This window comes from Myxine glutinosa, chromosome 2 (genome assembly GCF_964187855.1).
Source record: "Myxine glutinosa chromosome 2, kmMyxGlut1.1, whole genome shotgun sequence".
Classification (NCBI taxonomy): Eukaryota; Metazoa; Chordata; class Myxini; order Myxiniformes; family Myxinidae; genus Myxine; species Myxine glutinosa.
The window spans coordinates 13,632,476-13,638,475 of NC_136262.1; the positions used below are offsets into that span (position 1 = coordinate 13,632,476).

Below are 6,000 nucleotides of genomic sequence, written 5' to 3' on the forward strand. Positions count from 1 at the left end.
TCATATAGTTCTATTGAATTAATTACCAACACATAATGATTTTGAAAGAATTTTTAATTGGACAAATGAAAAACAAATTGACATAAAAATGAGACTTTATTACACTAAGAGTTTCTCTGTGGCTTCCGTGATACTGCTTCATTTTGTGGGTAAGCTCCTCTAAGTTTGGTTCTATGTTGATGGACAGGGCACAACGCAAGTCATGCTGATTAAAGACGTCTTCTCCAGTGGTGGTACTTGACAGGTCATTGCAGAAAAGAAATTCTTCCAGAATGTCATCTTCTCCTCTGTACCTTACAAAAGCCACAAGTTGAGCGTCACCTGTAATGTCTACCGATTCATCCGTCTGCAAAGAAAATTTTCCTGCTTTTTTTCAGTGTCACAATCAGTTGAGCCAAAATATCATCTGAAATGAGATAAATTCGATGTTTGATGCTATTGTCAGAAAGTGGTACCGATGAAATCTTCTTGGCAACATCTGCTCCACAAACAGTTTTCACCATTGCCACTGCTACTGGCTTCACCAGCTCCTCTCCAACATTATGGGGCTTTTTTGCATCTTGCAATATACCACGCCACTTCAAAGGACGCCAAAGAAGCTTTCTCCAGAGAAAAGGCTGAACTCGAGGGAGCATCAATCCGACTTCGTTTTACCTGTTCTTCTTTGCCCTCCCAGCAACTCAGTGGCTTTTCGACAAAGTTTGGATGAACTGAATGCAAATGACGCTTCAATTTGTTTTCCTTCATAGATTCTTGGCGAGGACTTGCAGGCGCTAAACACACCGAGGTCGGACATTCCCAGATTTTTCTCTCATCTTGGTGAAGCCATATTTCAAAAACTCAGGCTTATACAGCAGTTGTGTTTTGCATTGGGCCATTTTTTCCAGTTAAAGACCAGACCTGGAATGAAAAGTTATAAATAACATTTTTAGAAAACATTGAAAATTGTTCAAAAAGTTAAAAATAACCAATTGTAAAGTTAATTATTATTAATTCTTATATTATTCGACTCCACACACAGCAACATTAATCAAAAACCACACGTAAATAAAGACAAGTTAGATGCAAGCAATACTTACTGTTTGTAGTAACTAGATCTCAGCCTCCAGTAAACAAGTGAAAGCACGACTGTTGGATTGTGTGTCGACACATGTGAAAATCTAATTTCTTATATGCGAAAAATTGGTTCGAGTACATTCTTGAATGATTCAGAATAAAAAAGAAATTTTGGCAACAGAATATAATAGAATAAACTCCAATGATAAAACTCATCTGGAAAAGTTCTGAAGGTATAAAAATCAAACATTTTTAATTTAAATAACAAACGTTTGACGAATAAAAACAGTGAATTCGATAATTAAGCTCAAAACGCTAAAAATTAGAGCACCATCTAAAATATCACATTCAGATAAGAGCGATACTTAACAACAGGCTCCTCGCTGATCTGCTTGACGCACAAGTATTGGACGTGAACGGTCTCGACCATTATTATATTTAGCGTATATGGATGCTGTTGTATCCAGAAATTACCCGAAACGTACTTGATGGTAACGTCAACGGTTTAATCTGAAATCTCAAGACAGCACAGCATGCCCATTAGGCCTCCAAAAACCCCATCGTTCCTTAGCTCCTTCCACTCTCCAAAACCAACCGTCACTTCCGTTTCCCATACATATGACCTATAACATGTGACTTCAAACATAAATTACATGTGAATAACACGTGAATTTCAAACATGACAGATGCTATATTATCTACTACTATTCTACTTTAATTACTATTTTATAACACTAATATTTCATTTTTTGAGACCGTCCCACGACCCTCAGGAACACCCTCGCGACCCTCATTTGAGTTGCACCCATGGGTTTGGGAACCATTGCTCTAGAGATACACACACCTACCTCTAAGCTGTCTAGACTGGGTTTGAATCCCGACCCAGCTATAATTCATCATCGAGGTGTTTTACTGGCAACTCGGATGTATGTTAAACGGGCATGCCATCTACCAGCATTCGTTGGTGGACGTTAAAGATCCCAAGGATGTCTTTTGTGAAGAGTAGGTGAGAGCTATCGCCGGAACCATGAACAAATTCCAAATTCCTGCCCTAACCAGCAGAGGGCACTGCATCCGTGGCACCACTCACCCACAACCGATGATGCAGCATTGTGCTGTATATTAACGAGGAAGAAGAATTATCACCTGATTGCATTCAAGAAGTGTCGGGTTTTTTTTTTTTTTTTTTTTTTTTTTTTGTTCCTTTTATGCACTCGAACTGCTGGATGGAATAAGTTGAAAACTGGTGGTTGCCCTTAGGTGTGCACAGGTGGATTGTATGGGTAAATACAAAAGTCAGTCAAGGGGAATCAGGGTGGAGGGAGAGAGGGGAGCACAAAAAACTAAAATTCATACGAAAATATGCCAATTCCACCCACAATCCCACGGGATTTAAACTGTCCACAACCCTGTGGGATTTAAGCCACCTGCAACCACGCTGGATTTAAGCCGCCGACAACTCATTGAGATTTAAGCCGCCCGCAACCCAGCGGGATTTAAGCCGCCCGCAACCCAGCGGGATTTAAGCCGCCCGCAACCCAGCGGGATTTAAGCCGCCCGCAACCAAGCGGGATTTAAGCCGCCCGCAACCCAGCGAGATTTAAGCCGCCCGCAACCCACCAAGATTAAAGCCGCGTACAATCCTGTGGGATTTTACCCACAACCTCATGGGATTTAAGCTGCTGGCAGGCCCGCAACCGCGCGATATTCAAGCTGCCCACAACCCAGCGAGATTTAACCCTTCCCCAACCCCGAGGGATTTAACCCTTCCCCAACCCCGAGGGATTTAACCCTTCCCCAACCCCGAGGGATTTAACCCTTCCCCAACCCCGGGGGATTTAACCCTTCTGCAAATCCTGGGGATTTAACCCTTCCCCAACCCCGGGGTATTTAACCCTTCCCCAACCCCGGGGGATTTAACCCTTCCCCAACCCCGGGGGATTTAACCCTTCCCCAACCCCGGGAGATTTAACCCTTCCTCAACCCCCGTAGATTTAACCCTTCCCCAACCCAGGGGGATTTAACTCTTCCCCAACCCCGGGGGATTTAACGCTTCCCCAACCCCGGTGGATTTAACACTTCCCCAACCCCGGGGGATTTAACGCTTTCCCAACCCCGGGGGATTTAACGCTTTCCCAACCCCGGTGGATTTAACACTTCCCTAACCCCGGGGGATTTAACGCTTCCCCAACCCCGGGGGATTTAACGCTTCCCCAACCCCGGTGGATTTAACGCTTTCCCAACCCCGGGGGATTTAACGCTTTCCCAACCCAGGGGGATTTAACACTTCCCCAACCCCGGGGGATTTAACGCTTTCCCAACCCCGGTGGATTTAACACTTCCCCAACCCCGGGGGATTTAACGCTTTCCCAACCCCGGGGGATTTAACGCTTCCCAACCCCGGGGGATTTGACCCTTCCACAAATCCTGGGGGATTTATCCCTTTCGCAACCCCGATAATTTAACCCTTCCGCAACCCCGCTGGATTTAACCCTTCCGCAAACCTCAGGGGATTTAACCCTGCCACAACATCGTAGTTCTGGCAGGATTGACCCTTCAGTTAATACGGATTATTCACTAGAAATACATAATTACACGAAGTACAGATTTTAAAAAGACGCGATAAATGTAAATAAATCCTCCAAATGGTCTACGTGCGACACCGGACGGTTTAACATACCTGTACGTGCCTGAGAAGCGAGGAGAGTAAAGGTGTAAGTAACAGCGCGTGCTCGAGAAGAGAGGGTATCGTAGTCGGTGTGCTCGAGTGGAGGAGAAATGGAGAATCGTAGGGATGACTAGAGGGTAGGGGTAGAGCGTGTCTCCGTGCGGAACACACACACAAACACCGATTTCTCTGCCCTGGTGTCTCCCTCGGGTGTCTCCGCGGAACAGCCAGAACTACACTGCAGCTCCACCCGGTAACGGCTTGTGAACCCCAGGACTTGCGATATCCCCCTCTCCCTGCCCACGACCCCCGAAACCTCAAACTAAAGGCTTCATCCGGTTTTCTACCTTTCACCTCCACCTGCGAGCCAGCACTTCATACTTCATGCATAACAAGCGAAACGACCACGCTTCTTTATAGGAATCTCAACTCGGCGCCCATTGGCTGTAGTCGGACCATTGATGGCACTCAGATGAAATGGTTCCACCTCATCTCGCAATCCGCCTTCTTGTTTACCTGTGGTATGTATAAGGCGGATCGACGGGTTCGGCTTATGTTATGGTGTGTGTGTGTGTGTGTGTGTGTGTGTGTGTGTGTGTGTGTGTGTGTGTGTGTGTGTGTGTGTGTGTGTGTGTGTGTGTGTGTGCGCGCGCGCACGCACTTTACATGGAGTGAGGGTGTGGGTAGGTGTGGTGGGGTGCGGTGTGGATGAGGTGGTTGGGATGCGGTGGGGGTGAGGTGGTTGGGATGCGGTGGGGGTGAGGTGGTTGGAGATGCGGTGTGGATGACGTGGGTGGGACGCGGTGCGGATGAGGTGGGTGGGATCCAGTGTATGGGATGTGGTGTGGATGAGGTGGTTGGAGATGCGGTGTGGATGAGGTGGGTGGGATGCAGTGTGTGGGATGGGGTGTGGATGAGGTGGGTGGAGATGGGGTGTGCATGAGGTGGGTGGAGATGCAGTGTGTGGGATGTGGTGTGGATGAGGTTGGTGGAGATGCGGTGTGGATGAGGTGGATGAGATGCGGTGTGTGGGATGTGTTGTGGATGAGGTGGGTGGAGATGCGGTGTGGATGAGGTGGGTGGAGATGCAGTGTGTGGGATGTGGTGTGGATGAGGTGGATGGAGATGCGGTGTGGATGAGGTGGATGAGATGCGGTGTGTGGGATGTGGTGTGGATGAGGTGGGTGGAGATGCGGTGTGGATGAGGTGGATGAGATGCGGTGTGTGGGATGGGATGCGGTGTGTGGGATGGGATGCGGTGTGTGGGATGGGATGCGATGTGGATGAGGTGGGTGGGATGCAGTGTGTATGCGGTGTGGTTAAGGTGGTGGGGATGCGGTGTGGAGGAGGAGGTGGGGATGCGGTGTGGATGAGGTGGTGGGGATGCGGTGTGAATGAGGTGGTGGGGATGCGGTGTGGATGAGGTGGTGGGGATGCGGTGTGGATGAGGTGGTGGGGATGCGGTGTGGATGAGGTGGTGGGGATGCGGTGTGGATGAGGTGGTGGGGATGCGGTGTGGATGAGGTGTGGATGAGGTGGTTGGAGATGTGGTGTGGATGAGGTGGTGGGTATGCAGCGTGGATGCGGTGTGGTTAAGGTGGTGGGGATGTGGTGTGGAGGAGGTGGTGGGGATGCGGTGTGGAGGAGGTGGTGGGGATGCGGTGTGAAGGAGGTGGTGGGGATGCATTGTGGATGAGGTGGGTGGGGTGCGAAGTGGATGAGGTGGGTGAGATGCGATGTGGATGAGGTGTGCGGATGAGGTGTGGGTGGGTGGAGTCGGTAGGTTGTTTGGTTCTCGATCTACCTTCGGTTCGCATAAAAATGAAATTTGTCTGTGGTCATGATCCATGACCTCTGAGTTATCGCACATTATGATTTACATGTTACAGAATATTTTATACAGAACCCAAATCATTAGCAACTTTTGTAACCCAAACGGAACTCTAAAAGACGGACCAAAAGTTATGGATCAATGGAATAACCGAGCACCCCCTTTTCCCAGTTTGTGATTTTCCTCCTCTCCCATTCCCAAACAGCCCCCTTTTCCTTTTTCCCAGTTTGTGATTTCCCCCCTCTCCCATTCCCAAACACTTCTCTTCCCAATTTGTGATTTCCCCCCTTTCCCTTTTTCCCAGATTGTAAATTCCCACTCTCCCATTTCCAAGCACTCCCCTGTTCGAGATTATGATCCCCCCCCTCTCTCATTCGCAAGCACCCCCATTTTCGAGATTATGATTCCACCCCCCCCCTTTTCGAGATTATGATTCCACCCCCCC

The 6,000-nt window shown here is 48.4% G+C and overlaps 1 protein-coding gene across 1 annotated transcript in view; it reads right to left on the minus strand.

Moving 5' to 3' along the window:
- LMO4 (LIM domain only 4) overlaps positions 1–4,114 on the minus strand; it is a 79,607-nt gene extending 75,493 nt beyond the window's left edge. The window contains exon 1 of the mRNA XM_068108713.2: positions 3,737–4,114. The gene's annotated coding sequence lies outside the window, so the exon portion shown is untranslated. The remainder of the gene's footprint in view (positions 1–3,736) is intronic.
- Positions 4,115–6,000: the final 1,886 nt, after the last annotated feature.